We start from the raw sequence: 20,791 nt of genomic DNA, 5'->3' as shown, positions 1-20,791 counted from the left end.
GCAGAAAAATATTGAAACTCAGAGTCCAAAGTAGAAACTTTCTATCTGTAAAAGCAAACTGAGAAAATACAGTTATCACCTATTAAAAGGTTCATAATATTACTGGATCACCACTTCTAAAAACCAGTAAGAACATCAATGAAAGATAAATAACAAACTGGCAATTCACACACCAAAAACAATAGGGAAATTTGACAATATTCATAACAATTCAAATAAACTGTTTGACCCAATAATTATACTTGCAGGAATTAATTCTAAGGACATACAATGTAAAGACATTCATTAAACCAATGTTTATTAATATTAAAAAGCTGGAGGTCACCTAAAATGTCCATGAATCGGGGATTAGTTAAATCAGAGGTCACAAACAAATATTTTCAGGGCTGGCACAGGCAATAAAAATAATCTCAATGGGTCAATTATAAAAAATATATATATACAGGAGCTGATGAGATTTGTGGTGAACTAGAGAGCTTGTGCCTATATTAGTAATTCAAATTACAAAAATTATATGTGTCGTGGGCCAAACTGGCTTTTTCTTCCCAACTTCCTGTTCTTACTGCAACCAGCCTCAGGATCCTGTGCCTTTGGATGCTGAGGGCTCACCTTTTTCTGACGTTTGAGGAGTTACAAGAGTTCACTGATGTGGTACCACAGACTCTCAGGAGTGGACCAAACCTTAAAGGTTATCTAGTCTAACACGAGGCTTCCTTGGAGGCTGTGGTCATTCAGCCTGGATTAGGCCCTGGTAAGGAAAGCAAAGAGGGGAGAAGAAGGAAATGGACAGTGACAAAGTAGAAGGCGAGAAGTCAGAGAATGAGGACTAGGCCATCCTAGCTATTTCCATAAGGAAAACAACGACAACAATAAAAACCCAGATGGAAGGAGAGGAGGTGAGAATGAAAAAAGTGAAATCCCGTGCGTCACATAGCTCTTGCATAAATGAACATAAAACTCAAATCTTGATCAAATTTCAGGCACCATTCTCATATAAGTGCTGAATTCAGAGTACCATCATTAAACATTCCTTTAGCAATAAACTTCTGGGCACCTGTTACTCTCATCAACCAAGCTGGTCCAGGGAAGAGTGGCCACAGATAATGTGACAGATTGTATATGGTATTTTTATTGCAAGATCTTAATTCATCTCAGGAACTGTTTTAAATTAATCCTAGGATGGTTGTAGTTTATAATTATAGCCTCAGCAGCACTTCCAAAAGTGGAAAACCTCTACTTGAGTCTGGAATGGAACGTTACTCCCGAACGTGTGAAAATAACCTTCTGCTTGGACCTGCCATATCTGGGAATATGTACTTGGGAGGAGAAAGCAAATTTCCTGACTTTACTTCATTTTAAACACCAATCCCTTAAGTTATTTTAAACCCCAATTAGCTACATCCACTTCTGAAGGTTACAAAATCTTGGAATAGTTTTTATCATGATTTTCCCAAAGAGCAAATGGAAGTGAGCAGTGGGTCTAAAAAGTGGATTTGCGTGTTTCCTCCAGCGGCTGGCCACCTTCAGATCCAAGATTGTGCGCAAGAGGAATTCAGTTCCACAAACTGGAACAGTCATGACAACTGATGGCTCCCAGATAGCCCATAGTGTCTGTCTTTGTCTCTGACACACACTTACTTAACTGTACCATCAGGATTAAAACTATTTAGAAAAACAAATATCAGTGTGCACTGTCCAGGTCTTATAGCTTTCAGGAGGAAGGACAGAGGGAAATAATCTGGTCAGAGAAAAGACAGGGGTCTGTCAATGACTCGATCAATATGCTTGATGCTAGAACCCTAGGAACAAAACAGTCATAAGAGATCCAGTTTATCTTAGCTACTAAATAAGTGCTTCAAAGCAAACATGAGCTAAGAAGTGGGAGCTGCCATGACAGGGCCTCAACAAAATGTGAAGTACGTGCTGGGGCTTCTTCCTACCTCCCTTTTTTCGGATGGCCTATCTCATTATCTTTAACTCTTTTCCTTTTCTGGTAGTTAATTCATCTCTCCCACCTTATGTGTTAACATGTACACAAAATTTATTGAATGGCCACTCTGTTAGGCATTCTGCTGAGTACTTTAAAAGTATTTTAAGCCAGATGCAATAATGTGTGCCCATAGTCACTGCACTTGGGAGGCTGAAGCTGGAGGACCACTTGAGTTTGAGATTAGCCTGAGAAACAGCAAGATGCTGTCTCATAAATAGATAGGGAGATAGAAATTTTACAATTTAGCTCAGTAACCTTGAGGTAAATGTGGTTAATATATTCACTGTAAGTTAAGCAACTTGCCTGGAATTTTAGATCGCATAATAGTGAAGCCACAACTGGCTGGGTCTATCTGGCTCTTGGTCACTTACCCTGCCTCCTATGTTTGTTTTAATCTTCTGAGTGTCCAAAGCACTTCCTTGCATAAAAGGAGAGGGGGAAAGCCTTATTAACATTCAGCAAACTTTACCTGCTTTCCACAGTGTCTGCCTCTCAGGCCCATGCAGCCCCTGTAACAGATAGGCTGCAGCTCTATTTTAAAGATTAACAAAGGAAGAACAAGAAAGTTTGAGGGCTCTTGAAGACTTTAATCTCACCTTTAGCATATGAAGACAGACAGTCCTAGAAAGGTCAGTTGGCCTAATTAAAGTCACAAGGCTGCCAGAGGTAAGACCTGATTCCTGATATCCCTGCTCTCTTTTAACTATATGGGAGCCATCACTTAGAAAGGAACCCACATATTAGTAACAGAGCAGGAATGCATTTAATACGCTTTATCCAACTTAAATCTAGGGGATTCCCAATACTGCAGTACCAAATCAAAGCTTTCTACTAAAGAAGGGAGCGAAAACTTAAATTCGACACCTGCGAAATTTATAGTCCAAATATTATTCCTCTACACACAGATGAACAGCTTTTACATAATGAAAATCGAAAAGGATTTGGAAGTGCAAACTGGGCTCAAATGGCAATCAGATAACACATTCTGAGCACCTGTGTGCTGTAGCTCTGTGCCAAGTGCTGAACAGATTAGAGAAAGAAAATAAGCAGCATCTGAATTAGATGCATGCTCACTACCAGCACATATGGCATAATACTTCTTAGGCAAACAAATAAATATATTATTCTAAGATAATTAATGATCTTCACATAAAAAATTGGAATTTAAAGCCTAACTCCATCACTTACTAATCATGCATTGTGGAGAGACATCATCTAGTATTCCAAGCCTCACTGCCAAATAAATGCGCTAAGAGCTATCATGCATCTTGGATGAGAGGCAAATGGGACAAAATACTTACAGGGACCTACACATAATAAGCACTCAACTAGGAGATGCTATTTTCATCTCAAGTTCTACAACCTTGTCTAAAGATAGCAAGTGTCTCTGCCAATAAAATGTAAACCAAGACAATAAACTAAACAATCTATATAAGGATTATGAAAAATAATCAATATCTAGTACTGCTGTTGAAAAAATAAATTAGCAGAAAAGTTCATGCTCATTAGACAATAAACTGGGAATAAGAAGAAAAATTCAGGAACAAATGCCTGGATGAGACTGACAGGCACGCTGTGACAGATATCACAAGAAAATGAACTGAATGTTTGCTGAAGCCATTAAGGCTCCTCTACAATAGACATCTTTGTTTTCACAGAGATTATGTTTGGTCAGAACCAAAAGTGCTCTTAAAATAATAATGCTTTTTTGGTTAGCTTGACATTTTCTGACAACAGCATAATTATTGCAAAATCCATAAATACAAAGTAAACAATAAAGAAAAACAAAAGGTAAAAATTAAATTGTCCCAACATGGGAATTTGTTACCTAAACAACAAAATGCAAAGTTTGTCAATCTGCATTTTATTCTGAACAAACATGAAAAATACATTTTGAGTCAATGATAAATACTCCTCTCAATATCACAAAATTCTCAGTAGGGCAAAATAAACCTGAGATCATTCTCTCTGGTTACTCCAGATCTCATGACATATTATGTTACAAATGCTATTTTTCCTGGCTTTTATCACTAAGCAAGTACCTATTCTGTGCTCAGTGTTGTTTGTTGTTGCTTTCATGTGAGGAAAAAAAGAGTTAACAGAGAAGGGACTTGGAAATCTGGGTTCTAGAATTGATTCTGGTACTAAGAAAGTAAGTTATCTTTTAAAAATGTCTTTGGACTTGTTTCTCAAGCTATAGAAAAGGATAGGAAACTGTCTCATTTCCTCACAGGAACACTGTAAACATCACCAAATAACAAGATAATACAGTACCTTTAACTGTATTAAACGCTCCATCTTAAGTGATGATAAACCATTACTATCATCAGCAAATGGAGGCATTCCAGAGAATGGATTTCCCTGCTCCCTTGGCCTTCCCCTGTCTCTGAAATATTTGTCATCAAAGAGCTAATGATACCTTTTTTTCTCAACAAAGGTCAAATACAATGTGAAATAATAAAATAAGTAAAAATACTTAACACATGATGAACCAAAAATAAACAGGTTTATACGTCTTTGCTAACAGAAATCTGCCAGAATTGGTTTAAATAACCCGACTTAAAGTCAATTTAATTCTTTCTCCAACACTGTGGGAAAAGTAGGACAAGTGGTATCATGCTTGATTTTTACAGACCACAAACCTGAAACTCAAAGAAGAGAGGCACTCACCTAAATGAATAGTCCCTAGCTGGGGCCATTCACCCCTCTTCTGATGTAATGTGATGTTCATTCTGTGTCTGTGTCGTGAGGTGCCTCTATTTTCAAGGAAACTCACATCACACGATGTCAAACTTGTAGGCTGGTGAATTAACTCCATCACCCATTTTACACAGCCACAACCTCTCTCTGGCATAAGGATACCCCACATAGTAGACTGCACATGACAGAAGCAAAAGGGCAGCATCTACTGGCAAAAGTGTGTTGCTGCAGTTGGAAGTACTCACAGAGAGCTCCGGGGTTAGACAAGCACGTGAGGTGGGCAAAGAGAAAAACCCCTGAGTAGAGATGTAAGAGGAAGGGAGGGTGAAGAAATTGAAATGTTATAAAAATGATACTCATGACTTCTTTTCAACTAGCAATAGTTTTCATTCCTTTGTTTTAAGCAGTTTTAAAATCAGTCCCTTTGGGAGTTAAGTTTTCTTTAGAAATGTTGTCTCTCCGATTTTATAATGGAAGTCAATGGAAAAGCCCTGGGGAAAAGGTTTAGGTAAATGAAACTTGTTCCATGGACAATGTTTTGAAGAAAGGAAGGGAATGTGAGGGAAAGAAGCAGCCGGCATCTATGAGGTGCCTATGGAGGCATTTCATATGCATTCCTCCCTAACTCTCAAACTAACACAAAACCTATCCTGCAGGTTCTAGAATTACCCCCTTTTCACAGATGAAAATGAAGCTCAGAAGAACGAAACTAAAGCTATTCAGAAAATGGCAAAGTCAGGATGTGAACCCTACAAACCTGGCTCTAGTGATCTTAAGGACCAGGCCTACTTCCTTATAACAAAGAACAGTCACTTTGATACACATAATCTACTTCCAAAGAGATATAGGACCTTCTAATCAAAACTGAAATCTAACATTTTTCAGTTGGACCTACAACCAATACCCGAGCTGTGTCTTTCAGTGGCAGCCCAATGAAGCACCGACGATCGGTCTTTCCCTTGGTTCAACCTCCCAATTCCTTATCTTCCTTATATTGTCAGTTTGAAATTTCAAACTGACATGAAGAAAGGAAAAAAAAAAAAAAAACAAAAAACCCTGCTTTCCATTCAAGAATGATCAGTGCTTGGAGTAAATTTGTCAAAGACAAAAGATACCCAATTGTGTTGTATTTCATTTGAGCAGTGGAGCACCAGGATTTTTGTCAAGTGAAGTGGTTATGCTGGGAGACAGATATGACATAAGGGACACATTTCAGATATGGAAAAAAGCTCGTCTGTTTTTCTTCAAAGGCCCTACGGGCAAATACTACTTTCAGAGTTCTAAGAGTCTCTTTCTTTGGATGGGGGTGAGAAAACTGACATAATCATCACCTTTGTCCTTTCAACATATCATGTCCCAGCATAATGGATTGGTGTCAAGAGCTCATACCAGAAAAAAGTGGGAGGTGAAGTTGAGTAGAAAGACGAACAGTATTTTCAACAACTCAAAAGAAGAGTAAAAAAAAAAAACAAACAGGTGAATGAGGTCATAATTCAAAGGTATGGCTGTAGGTCCAGTTATAAGAAAAACACTCTACACTCACCTCGGCTGAAAACTAAAAATTTTCTAGATTAATAGCTAATTTACTTTTTAAAGTATCTTTCAGCCAAGTGTAGTGGTATACACCTGTAATCCCAGCGGCTCGGGAGCCTGAGGCAGGAGAATGGCAAGTTCAAAGTCAGACTCACCAACTTAGTGAGGTTCTGAGTAATTTGGCAAGACCCTGCCTTAAAATAAAATATAAAAAGGGCTGGGTACGTGGCTCAGTGGTTAAGTGCCCTGGGTTCAATCCCCAGTACAGGGGGAAAAAAAAAATCTTTCAACTTTTGAAACGTTCTCAAGGAATAATACTAAATTTATAGTTATTTTCCTTTTTCTTTTCTGACTTCAAATTATAGCACAATTAGAGTAACTGAACCAAATCTGACCTTGGTTGTAATACGATTCAAACTTTAAAAACATCAGGTTCTGATTATGGCAATTAGGAATCCAGGCCCACAGGGTTCCTTCACTTGCTAATACTAACCTGGCAGCATTCCCATAACCTGGGGCAGGCTAACAAACAATGTTTGCCACAAGACTGACTTCACTTTCCTGTGACCATGGTGCTATGGTTAAATTAGTCTTAGAGACTAGTTAGTTTATATAAACAGCACCAGACTGTGGCAGAGAGAGAGAGAGATCTCTGAATAAATCTACGCCTTGCTTTTAAAAAAAGCTAAACAGGCTTAAAATATGTTAACTTGCCTCTCAATACTGAAAAGGTAAAACTATGAACCTTAAAAACCAAAGATAAGAATTATAAAAAGTATCATTCCCTATTTATGAAAAGGTTTACGAAGCAATTAACTTTAAAACAACTGTGAACAACCTAAACACGCATCAGCAGAGAACTGGTTGAATAAACTGCAATATATCCTCCCAAGAGAATACAAGATCAGAAAAAAAGGAATGTCAACTATTTCTACATATTGCTATGGAGTGATTTTAAAGATACAAAGTTAAGTGAAAGTAAAGGTAGAGAAAAGTATGTATAATATACTACTGTTATTTTAGAACGAGAGTACAAATACAAGTGTGTGTGTGTGTCTATGTACATCTTCAAAATATAACAAAAGAGAAGAAAATGGTATAGGAAATAATGATATATGCTAAATCTGAGTAACTGTTTTGTGGATTTGCCTTTGGAACCATATAATTTATATAATCACAATGTAAAACAATAAAAAGGCAAAACCTAAAAACAGAAACAAGATGAAACAACTAATCTATCTACATATTGAGTGGATGGCACAATCACAGAGAAATTATTCCAACCGGCTTCAACATACAATAATTTGACGATACATCTGAGATATGCCCTAAGGATAAAGGGAGCTGTAACACAATTGTTTTCAGTAGTTGCTAGTGGAATTACTGGTACTGTTATTCCACGGCTGATATGCTTATTATGAAATGTAAAGCAAATACTGGCAGGGCTGAAAGAAGGGAATCACAAATGTTAGATCCAAGTAGTTAGTAGTACATCTATATTATTCAATATGGACTGCAAATAGCGTAAGAATTCATGAGTTTATAATAAACACACACCCTGGTTTTGTCCATTGAAAACACATAGAAAAAAATGACTTAACTGCTGTGAGCACAGTTTGCAGTAGACTGTGTTCTCTGAATATCATTCCCATTAACAGGAACCAGAGTTCCTTTGAAAAATTGCTGTTTCCAGCTTTGGCACAGGAAATGGACAAGATGAACCTGGAATATTTCATCACATGAGAAAACAAGGAAGTTCTTGAAAACTTGAAACTTGAAAACTTGAAAGATAAAAAAATCATACCTGAATAAATCAGATTTAAAAAAAAAAAAAAAACTCCTGGGATGAAATCAATATGGAACAACTTGAAAATTTTTTAAAAACTGAAAGGACTGAAACACTTCAAACATTTTTAAATCCACAAATTCATTAACGACAAAAATCACTGGTTATCTTTAGAGAATGGTAGGAACTAATTATTTTGAAAAATGGTAAATAAAGGGGGAAAATCAAATATATATATTCTGACTTTTCTACGTAAATTAGACCTGATACAAAAGCAACAGTGGGGAGAACTGCTTATTTTAGCTGAGTGCAATGGTATATGCTTGTAATCCTAGTTACTTAGGAGGACTGACAGGTTATGGTCAGTCTCAGCAACTTAATGAGACCCTGTCTCACACAAACAAACAAACAAAACAAAACAAAACAAAAAGAGCCTGGGGATGCAGCTTAGTGGTAGGACACTCCTGGATTCAATCCCCAGTATTGCAAATAAAACAAAATAAAAACCTGCTAGCCTTAGTATGAATCAAAAAGTGGCACCACACAGTATTAGCAGTTACTACAGTCTTCAGGATCACAGGCTACAGTTAAAAAAAAAAAAAAAGCCAAAAGCCAATTCTCTAAGAAAGTCCTTGATGAAGTCCTAAAAAGTATTAATTTATTAAAGCTCAAGGCTTTTAACAGTATCCATGATGAAATGGGAAGTTTACACAAAGAGCTTCTGTTGTAACTGAAATATGATGGTTGTCTTGAGGCAAAGTACTTGTGCAATTGGGCTGTGAGCTCAACCAGCTGCTTTTTCATGAAATACCATTTTAACTTGAAATACTAACAAACTATGCTTATTTAGATTTAGGTAACTGACAAACATTTTCTCAAAAGTGAGCCTGTCACTTACATGGCTGCAAATGTTTGTTGCCAATGATAAAAACTCAAACTTTCAAACAACAATCAGAATTTTGGAAAACTTGATTCCACCACTGTGAGTTTGATAGTATCCTTATACTTTAACAATTTTTTGATAAGATGGCTCATAATTTTGAGGATGTGATTTTTAAAAATATTTTGTATAATGAAGTATGCCAATATCTGGAAAATCTGTGTAACACAGTGAACCAATGGTTTTCAAATGAAGAAGGCATGATGTTATTAAATCATGTGAATAAATGTCCCATTCAAAATATAAGACAGACCAATGAAATTTAATATGTAGTATATGAAAGGTGCATTGATATAGTTTCAGATTCCCCACTGCAACTAAGAAACCACTGACATGGCTCCCTGGTTGCCAAACTGCACAGCCAGCCTACTGGTCCTTGCTGAGAAACAGCAGTAGAGCAGTGGAGTTGCAGCCTGGGTAGGTCGGAGTGCATGGTCCACAGCAGGGTGGAACCCACCACACAGTTGTGGCAGTACTGAGACTCTGCAAGCCAAGGTGCACCAATCTGTCACGTTGGGAAACCAGGCCTGGGCATGGTACAGAAATGACTGTTGCAGAAGCCCGCTGCACATGGTGCTGCAGCCAGGAACCTGCAAGAATAGACCATCCCACAACCTCGACCTCTTGCTTCCTGACGTGCTATGAGAAAATGGAAGTAGGGCAGACCTGAATGGAAGTTGAGACTGAAGAGTTAACCAAAGCATTAGTATGTTTCCAAACCCTAATTAGCAAAAGTGTGGACCAAGAGCAGTGACCCAAGTGCTACATAAAACCCTAGACTAAGTACACTTGGAGGGAGAAAGCCTACTATGAGGCCTCTCTTGCACTGCAAGAGTTAAGTTCCTGTTTCTATTCTTCAATAAATCCTACTCTTTCATTCACTCATCCTGGTTTGTGGATTTCATTCTTCAAATTCACAAGATAAAAAAACAGAAAGAAGAAATTGATGGTGAGTTGCTGGAGTCTGCTGCAATACTGGAGGGCACAGCCTGCCATTAAGAGCTTCTCAGCTGCAGGGGCCTGTAACCTTACACAGGCACTACTAGCCAACCAAGAAACTCCAGTCTCACCTGCCAGCAGAAGCAGGGAATCAAGATTCCTCTCAAAACTTCAGTTTCACCACCACTGTTGAATTTTGATATAGGGTCAAAGGAAAATATCCACAATTATCTGAAAAGGCTATTAAAAATGTCTCCTTTTTCCAACTACACATCTTTGCCAGGACAGACTTTCTTTATATACTTCAACCAAAACAATATATAAAGACAGACTAAATGCAAAAACAGATGTGAAAATCTACAATTTAAGCCATACACAGCTGAAGAAATGTAAACAATATCATTCTTCTTGCTTGTTTTTGTTTGGGGAAATATGCTCATAAAATATTTATATTAATGTATAATGAGCTTATTATCTTTAAGTAAATTAGTTATTTTAAAATTCTCAGTTTTAATTTCTAATTCAGTAAATATCAATGCATATAACCCATATAAATAAAAGCCTTTTGGGAAACTTTTTTTTTTTTTGGGTAGTGCTGAAAATTGAACCAGGGCCTCATGTATGGTAGGCAAGTGCTTTACTACTGAGTCATACTTCCTGGCCCCTGATAATGTTGATAAGCGCAAAGGGATCCTGAGAGCTTCTGTTCTAGATTAAGCTACCAAGTTACAAGAAACTCAGAGAACACATTAAACATACCACTCAGATATTATCAGCAATATTCAGAAGGCTGGGAAATTAAATGGAACAACTGGTTTCTTCTACAATCTCCCAAAGTAAGAATTAAAAGCAATAAGAGTATCAACCAAATGCAATGTAGAGATCTTATTTGGATTCTATGTAACTGTAAAAAAAAAAAACATAATGAGGAAAACTGAACAGTGGCAAACATTTTATAGTATCAAGGATCATTCTTTAAGGTATTGTAAAGAGGTCTTTAATATTTTAGAGATATAGATACGGATATTTAGAAATGATATGTATCTAGCTTTGATTTACATCAAAATAATCAAAAGGTACAAGTGGGGAATAGTGGGGGTAAAGGATTATATAAAACAAGAACAGGTATAAAAGTTGATGATGAATGTTGCTGAGTGACTGGAACTTCTTTACATTTTATCTTACAATGGAAACTGGGGTATTTAAGGAAGTGCACTAATTTTTAAAATTCATTTGGCAAAAAAGAACCATAAATTCATAGACAATGTTTTAGAAATGTTTCCTTTGTCTCTTTATAAAAGACCAGATAAAATTTCAAGTTGTAGATACTTGGTTCCCAGAAAATGTGAACACATATCTTTGAGATTGTTAATTTAAACATGAGTAAGAAAAGCATCTCTGCCCAAATCAATCATAGTTTTAAGTTATAAATGAAGTAGTAGTAATTCTTACCTCCCAGCAAATGTCTAAAGACTATAATCAAAAGAAAAAAAAAAAAAAAAAAAAAAACCCAAGACCTAATAAAGAATGAATAAATGACCATGTTCCAACAATTCAGTAAAACTTAATAAAAACCCAAAGATGCCTCCCTCAGCCTCCACCGTGGTGAGTGGCAGTGGCGCCGAGCTGTGGGCAGCATCTGAATACATTTAGGGAAACCATGGACAATTTGCTTGAGTTTTCAAGAATTTTGAATACTGGCTTAGACATGGAAACACTATCTGTGTTTGGCTTTATGAATAAGGAATTAACCTGGAAGCTTTGATCACTGGTATTAAGGAACTTCACAAGGCTATGGAAGCATTAAGGGCTGCTGACAAGATGACTTTCCGCAGAAATCCTAATGAGATATGCCAAGTTCCCTGAAAGAATCGGCAGACTGCACAAGAATGTACAGTGAAATTACTGCACGCAGAAAAGTGCAGAAAAATTTTCCTTTTTAAAAGAATTGCAAAATCATAGCTTTGTAAATCAGTGCAAAGTGGCTTACAGAGAAAACTATCAAGTATTTGCATATAACATTTATCTTCTTTTACTTGCCTGTTTTGGCTCTGCTATGTTTGTATTTATGTATTCTTTATTTATAGCTCAGATAGCTTTAATTTTCCAAGCTGTCTGTCCACATGCTGTGCCTGGTTGAAGTATACTGGAACCCATCAGTATTGATGTGGAGTAGTTCTGATTTGTTGACATTTCCATTATAAACTTTAATTTTAAATTGTTTATAGTTATGTTGTATTAGGTTGAAAGTTGATAGAATTTTAGCCACCATTTGTGAATTTGTATTCAGATTCCTTATGTATGCCAGAATCCTTTCTTTCTTTCTTTTTTTAATAACAGGCATAGAAAACATTTCTATTCTTCAACAAAGAATATTTGGTTTTTAAACATTTTTTGTACTGGGTGTGGTGGCCTGTAATCCCAGAGACTCTGAAGTCTGAGGCATGAGGATCACAAGTTCAAAGCTAGGCTCAGCAACTTATTAGCAAGGCTTTAAGCAACTTAGTGAGACCGTTTCCCAAAATAAAAAAATAAAAGAGGCTGGAGATGTGGTTCAGTGGTTAAACACCTCTGGGTTCAATCCCTGTTACCAAAAACAGAAAACAACATTTTTTTGGCAGTGAATAATGAGAACTAGATCATTTTTATATTGACTGAAAAATAAAACTTCCAGAAACTTAGATTTTTAAAAGTACCAACAGTATTAGCTTAGTATTATTTGTAGTTTGAATCATTTACATCTAACGAGAATATCAGTTGAGAATGTTTTCCTAAGTTTTATACACTAAATCTAAAGGCCTAAAAAATGTTTTAAAATGAAAGATAGGCAACGAGCAAAGTAACTGGAATGCTTACCTAATAAATATTGAGTGGATATTTAATAAATCACTAGATAGGTAGTATATTTCAACAGATAAGTAGTATTTTCTGAAGAAATAAGGATTTCCGGTAATTAAATGGAAACTAATGAAATGTGCATCAGGTAATATAAATATGGCTTTTAAAAATCATTTTGTGTCATTGTTTTTACCCTTGAAGTCATAACTCATCAAAACGATGATTCGAAATAAATTTTGAAATATTTCAGATGATACTGGTTCTGTTCCTATAACAGAATCTTAGTGGAATTTTTTTACAAGCCTAATATGGATTTAATCTCATTTTATTATTTCTTAAATGTTAGATTTTGTTAGACACCATTTAAATGATGGTACAGGCATTCATTCTTTGGCAGCATTTTTTTGTTGTTCAGACAAACTGAAGTTTTAGTGATATTTAGATAGATACTTTCTCTGTTGTTTTTCAAAATTCTTGGCTTTTAAAAAAATTGTTCTATTTAGTTATACATCCATTTTGACTTTTTTCAATTCATGGCATATTTACGAAGTAAAGCAAAAGGTCTATTAATAGGACGAGTCAGGAAACAATAAGAATTTGTGATAAGCACTTAAATGATATTAAACTCTGCAAATACTGCATGCTATTTATAAAATAAAAGAGAACTTTTTTCAAACTCCATAATTTGTATGTTCTTCTAGACCATAAGAGTTCATTGTTTCATTTATGATTTTATAGATTAAGCTATTCATGTATGAAACAAAGTAGAAAATACATTGAGAAAGGATTATGCTTACAGAGGACTTCTGAACGTGTCATATTTCTTAAATGTTTTTTGGCAATACTGGGGATTGAACCCAGGGGCCTTCCACTGAATCACATACGCAGCAATGTTTGCTTATTTTTGAGGCTGGGTCTGGTTATTTTGCCTAGGCTGACCTTAAAGTTGTGATCCTCCTGGTTTTAAATTTAAACATAAAATGTTTAATGTATATGTAAGTAATATTTATGAAATAAAAAAAGACACACATTCCAGTGTTGAGAATGTTGACAGTGACAAAAATAAAACCATTCTGATGGTACTAGCAAGTACTTTAATATATGCTTCTGTTAATTCAATTGTATTTCTGTAGGTAATCTATAAATATTAAGATGCTTATTATGTATGACTGAAGACTACTTAAAGATAGGTTATGCAATTACAACTTAAATTAGACTTGAGGTGTAAAATGGAACTTTTCCCCTGGCAGTGAGAGGAGATAGCTATGATAACAACACTGCCTCAGGCTTTAAAACAAAGTTGGCAATTCAAAGGGTGAGATATTTTTCTATTCTTAAATAAGGGCTTCTTTACAAAGTGGTTTATCATCATTGTGAAATTTACATATATGTTGTTCCAAATATGCATAAGTTTTCCAATCACTGAATCATATACCACTTTTTAAAATTTAATTAAAATTCAAAATTCAAAACAAACAAACAAAAAAAAAACAAAACAAAGAAATCTCAACTTACAATCAGATGTGTAACCCTGATCTAGAAGAGAGTGGTTCAAAGTTTCAAGCAATCACAGGCTGTTGTCAGCCTCCTGAGGAAAACTATGGGCTAAAATGTATTCTTCTCGACCTCAAAAAGTCATCTGTATGGTTTATAATTATCTAGGGATTCTGAACAGTCAATTTTCAGTTTCATCAAATTAATTCTAAATTAGGGGCTGGGGATGTAGCTCAGTTGGTAGAGTGCTTGCCTTACATGCACAAGGCCCTGGGTTCAATCCCCAGTAACACGGGGAAATTAAAAAATAAAAATAATAATAATAATAATAATAATTGTTAGGTAGGAAATTTAGGCGACTGTAGGAGGCAGAGCTGAACAGCTGGAACAAAGGCCAGACCACCAAAGGTGACCATCAAGTGGGCTAGAAAGTTCCACTGACTCTTCATGTCCACCTGTCACTCAACAGGACCCCCTTCCATCCCAGCCTATAAAAACCCTGGGCAGCCAGGGCCACATTCGATTTTCTCCAGGTCCCTATATGGGGGGGGGGGGGGGGGGGGGCTGGGAATTTCGACTGAGAGCCAAATTCCAATGAAGCTTGCTCTGGCCACTTTCTGTCCGATTTTATTTGGACGCTAACTGTGCCCACCAAGCCCACCAAGCTTACATTTGGTCCCGCTGCCGAGCCCGCTGAGCTTACAATAATAATTCTGAATTAAGAGTTTGGTGATCTTACCTTCTGATGGACCCATTATCACACAAATGCAGAGTGGTATTAGCTTTGTGATGCATTGGATTCTATTTTCAATTTCTCTGACATATCAAGGAAAATTCAAAGAATATTAAATATTCCCAGAAAAGGAGGTACTGGGCTTTAATTTACTTCCCCTATGGTCTTTCCTTGAGTACCTCTCCCTTCTCACACCCCACATTTTATACTCCAGAAACTACCATTATGATTTTGGAATCCAAGATGGCGGACTAGAGGGAGGCTGCGTTCCTTGTCACTACGTAACTCCGGTTTCAAGCAGAAACTACCATTACTTAGGACTTCCTGGTAATACCACAGGCCTCAGTCCCCACAGACACACTTCCCTCCCTCTCAGCCCAGAATGCCTTTCCCCTCCTCCTCTGGCTAGAACACTCCTATTCATCTTTCAAAATACACTTCGAACAAGACTTCTGGATGCCTTCCCTGGGGTTCTTGCTGAGATTCTTGCTCTCTACTGGGTTCCCAAGCACTTTTTATAAGTACTTTTTGGACAGAATTTACCAGAACAGCGTAGAGAAAGGCCATAGAATACAGATGGTTAAGAGGATGGGCTCTGACTCAAACTTTGCTATGCAACTTTATATAATCTTAATAATTTAATCAAATCCACCAAATGTCAGGTCCTTTCAACAAACCAGCTTTTGGTTTTCCTGATCAACTTGTTTGTTTTCTATTTCAATAAACTCCACTTATATCTTTATCCTGCTTTTAGCTTTGTAAAGAAATTCTCCCTCTCCCTCTCTCCCAAGTTGCTTAGGGCCTTGCTAAATTGGCTCAGGCTGGCTTTGAACTTGTGATCCTCCTGCCTCAGCCTCCCTGGGATTACATGCTTGAACCACCGCACTAGGCATGTACAATCTTTCTTGCAACCTAAAAACAAAATGCATTAAAGATTATAAATCTTTGAGTACCTACCACTTTGTGCTGTATCCCACACATGCTCTGAATTACAGGAATCTAAATTTTGGCAGATTCTTGTAATTGATTTCTAAGCAGTTTATAGCTTCTATTTTGACTTTATTATTAAAGCAAGTAGTATTTAGAGATATGTAAAAATGTATCTCTACTACATTTAATAGACCTCTGTTACATTTCCAAGTAGAATAATGTGTTTGGCTACTTTCTTACTATTAATTTCTGATTTTATTGAATAATAAATATGGCCTACATAATTTGTGCTGAGTGATATTTGTTTCTGAGTATTCCAAAAGAATACTGAATATTCCGCATAAATTTTAAAAGTTTAATATTTATTTGAAAGATTTTCCTATTTCTGTTTCATCAACCTTATTAAATGTGTTAGTTTGGGGTTTTATCTTAACTGTCTCCCTTCCTTTTGTGTTGGGATTGAACTCAGGGCCTCATGCTATGCTAAGCATGTGCTCTACACTGAACTATATCCCCAGTCTGAAATGTTAATTTATGAGAGAAGAATATTAGTCTTCAATTATCACTGCAGTTGTTTCATTGTTCCTTATATTTCTATCAGTTTGCCTCACAGAGGTTCACAACTTACACCTTCTGGATCAAGCGTATCTTTGAAGCAATATAAAATGTATTTCCTCCCCATGTGATATTCTTTGAATTCTATTTCACTTTCAGGGCATATTTTCCTAGGGTTTCTTTTCCTACTCAACTGTTTTAAACATTTCAGTGATATTTTATTTTAGTTATATGTCTCATACATAGCATTTAGCTGGATTTTGACTGCTAATTTTATCCAGAGTCTGTATTTTTACAAGTGATTTTAATACACTCATATTTACTGTGATTATTGCTGTTTACATTTAGACTGCTGTCCGGTCCTGTCCCTCACCTCCAGCTCACAATGGATTTCTTTCCTTCTTTACACACTCCAGCTAGGCCCTAGTCTTTGTATTGTTCCCTCCACCTACTTATGGTTTGCTGCCCCTCTGCTCGTTTTGCAGAGGATGCCCTGCCTTTCCCCATGTCCTCTCTCAGGCTACCTCTTTACTATGCTTTCTAAAATAGCCATTATGACCTGAACTGGCGTATTTACCGCATTACTTACTCAATATCTGCTTCCCTCACTGTAAACTCCAAGTATACACTGACCTCATCTGTCCTGTTCACTGCTAGCATGTGAGTCTTCTTAAACTAAAATATAAGGTGTTTCTGGAAGATTCATGAGCCAGATTGGATTTAAGCATACAGTTTTTTGTAGCATTAGGAATGGCAAAACGGCATCATGAATGAAAAAATGAACATCTCATAAAAGTGATATTCTTTTCCAAAAATCCATCTGTTTATAGTATACAAAATACCTATTTTAGAGGATATTTCATTTTTAAGCACTTTTTCACTTTAAACACTACATATCTTAAACATTAAGGGGAATCTTTGGAGTTTCCCCCCCCCGCAACTTGGCAAATAAGGAAATTCAATTTTAGAAATGGTACAAGTATTTTGTCAGTATAAATTCTCTTGCTCCTGATTAAGTTATTTCCTACTCGTCATTTGGGCAAAAAGTTCATTTCTTTTTTGTGCTAAATGAATTTACTATATAATGCAAGAGACTATATAAGACTAGTCAGACTAGACAGAATATGATAAATGACATTAGAAAGGTATAGTAAAATTGTTATGTTGCTTCACATGGTGAGGAAAGGAGAACAGTTTCATTCACACAATGCACATTTCCTGGAGGTCTCTCCTAGGCATCTGAGGTAGATTCACGAACAAGATAGACCCAGTTATCCCACTACTTGGTTTATACCCAAAGGACTTAAAATCAATACTACAGTAACTCAGTCACATCAATGTTTATAGCAGCTCAATTCACAATAGCTAGATGTGGAACCAACCTAGATGCCCTTCAACAGATGAATGGATAAAGAAAATGTGGTATATATACACAATGGATTATTATTCAGCCATAAAGAAGAAAAAAATTATGGCATTTGCAGGTAAATGGATGGAGCTGGAGAGTCTCATACTAAGTGAAAAAGTTCATTTTAAAACAGCAACTACTTTCATGGAAGAAAAGAAAGGACCTTTTTAAAAAAAAAATTAAGTTTATTTTATTTGTTTTTTTTTTTTATGTGGTGCCGAGGACCAAACCCAGTGCCTCACATGTGCTAGGCAAGCACTCTACTACTGAGCCACATCCCCAACTCCGAGAAAGGATCTTTTTCATAATTAAATACTGCTTGTCTAGAATCAGAAGATGTCTCTAAGATTTTTGAGAGAAACGTGTTAGCAGTCAGACAGACACTTTCTTTAAGTGTAGGGTAAATACTCCGAACTTCGTTCACTCAATGGATTGGCTCTTTCCTTGCCAGATGTGATTCACAGAGGTTCATAATCCATGTCCTATGTACTTACTTGATGCCTCTGATAAGCGTACAGGAGACTCAAAAGAGAAGTAACAAAGAAATTTTAAAACCATGTAATGTTAATAAAATATAAATACATCCTTCTCTCTGAATTTCTATAGGACCTAATAGGAAAAAAAGCAGTTTATGTGAAGATACACTACACTCTAAAAACATTTTCAGATTAGACTTTCAAGGGTTAGAGTCACCAAGAGGGCAGGTTTAAGCACCACTGGGTACTGTCCCCAGAGATTCTGATTCAGTATGTCTAGGGCAGGGCGTGAGAAGCTGCACTTCTCATTAGTCTCCGGGTGATACTGACACTGCTGGTCTGGGGACCACTTTGAGGACAAATGCTTACTTTGGGATTAAGGTTAGAGCTATATATCAAGAATACCAAGGCATCTGACCTTTTGTTTAATCTTTGGTACTTTCTGATAAAGCAATTCACATATATTCCATTTCAATTTTCTTTCATCGTTTAGTTGAAATGCTCTTTAAAGAGAATTTGAAAAATAAATTCTCTTGAATTCATGCTAAGTGAAATAAGACAATTCCAAAAAACCAAAAGCCGAATATTTTCTCTGATAATCAGATGCTGATCCATAGAGGAGGGTGGGTAGGGAAGAATGAAGGAACTTTGGATTATGCAGAGGAAAATGGGGGGAGGGATGGGGTGGTATGGATGGGAAGGATGGTAGAATGAGACAGACATAATGACCCTAAATACATGTATGATTACGAGACATAATGACCCTAAATACATGTATGATTACACCACTGGTGTGACTCAGCACCATGTACAGCCAGAGGAATGAGAAGTTATGCTCCATTTGTATACAATGTGTCAAAGTGCATTATACTGTAATATGTAATCAATTTGAAAAAAGAAAAAATTTAAAAATAAATTAATTCTCTTGAAAATTTGAAGATAAAATCACAGCAGAATTTTATATATTAGGGTAGGTTGGTTTAAGTCTATATAAATCCAAATAATTTAGAACAAGAGTCCCAATAGCAATACCTCTAAGTGTCAGGTTAGACAGTTACCAGAAATGAGTGACGTGGGTCAGACACTGGGGAGACTGAAGAGGCCATACCCAAAGAGGGTATCTGCTACTGAGCTCCAGTTAACAATACCCAAAAATGTAGATCTAACGTGACCAAATCTTCCAAGTTTACAAGATAAGCAGAAGATCCAACATTTTATGTAAAATTCATCTCTCAAAGTTTAAACATAAGCAACTAATTTAAAAGTTTTTGTGTACAGAACACACACAAAGATCTGAGGGCTGATACTGCCAGTTTGTGGCCTCTGGGTTAGAAGAATACAGGTGGGTCCCATGTGAGCCTATTCACAGTGCTCATAGGCCCATTCCTTCTAGAAGTCTCCTACTTCCAAAATAAAAAACACTCTTTAAAAACATGAAGAGTTCCTTGTCCATCAAAACAAGTAGCTTGTCCATCAAAATGAGTTCTCTGCCAATGATCTCAGTGTGGGGCAAACTGTGGCAAAGAGAAATGAATTCTTCATGTATTAGAACAATTGATCTAAGATAATGACTTGCATTAAAGCGGTACTTCAGAAGAGCTAACTTCTGTAACCTTTAAAAAACAAAGACAGAAAGGAAAAAAGAAAACTACACCTAGGTGTAGATGTTTGAGGTTTCTTAAGCATTCTCTCACAATGATAATGTGATTTGGTAACTGAAAGTTATTTAAACACCTCTGCCTACAGATTCAATAAGCTCAGAAAACCAGACCATACACATATGTTGAAGACAACTACAAAGGCACCATGGAAGAGCAGCACAAGTCTGCTCTGATTAACAGCAGCAGCCTGCAGCACCGCATTAAGAAAGATCTCAAAAGATCTCTATCCTTAATAAACTATGACCTTTCTTACAAAAGTACTAATTAAGTTATGGAAGAATGACATCACTTTCTCTAGGCCAGTCTGTGGCATAGTGGAAAGCCATGATTAGTAAGGCTCCCAAAGTTCAAATTCAATGCCTAAACTAAGCTCTTTTATAAACAACAAAAAATTATGACAGGTGAATACCAAACTTCAAAATTTAAGAATACAAAAACAAAAAATTTCCAAACACAAAAATCTGTTCTAGAAATATTCACAAAAGGAACATGAACTCCTTAGCTTACTTTCTTCCCAAATTTTTTATTGCCTCTAACTCATTAAGCCCCTGAGAATATTATTAAGGGTTGTGGTTGAAAGAGAATTGTTCCACAGCAGTGGAAGGAAAAACCACACCCAGCTTTTCACAAGAAACTTTGTAATAATTTAATATTCAGCTTCTAGAAGACTCAGAATAATCCTTCAGACTAAGGTTAGCAAAACAGCAAAGTCACTACAAAACAGTGTCAACTACCCTCTAATCTAATTCTTAAATATAAAATCACCGCTACAAACTACTAAAGACAGTCACATCTTCATTTGATGACT

General features: G+C 36.3%; 1 protein-coding gene and 1 long non-coding RNA gene across 3 annotated transcripts in view; one reads left to right on the top strand and one right to left on the bottom strand.

The window, feature by feature from the left end:
- The window catches only part of STK4 (serine/threonine kinase 4), a 91,335-nt gene that overhangs the window by 18,964 nt on the left and 51,580 nt on the right, over window positions 1-20,791 (bottom strand). The gene's annotated exons all lie outside the window — the stretch shown is intronic.
- LOC306655037 lies at window positions 583-8,439 on the top strand. The gene is made up of 2 exons (XR_013762164.1): window positions 583-5,690; window positions 5,721-8,439. It is a non-coding gene; the product is annotated as an uncharacterized lncRNA (long non-coding RNA).

Source organism: Sciurus vulgaris, assembly GCF_902686455.1.
Source record: "Sciurus vulgaris genome assembly, chromosome: 2".
In the NCBI taxonomy this organism is placed as follows: Eukaryota; Metazoa; Chordata; class Mammalia; order Rodentia; family Sciuridae; genus Sciurus; species Sciurus vulgaris.
The sequence above is the reverse complement of the archived record's forward strand: the minus strand, read 5'-3'. Positions and strand labels throughout refer to the sequence as shown.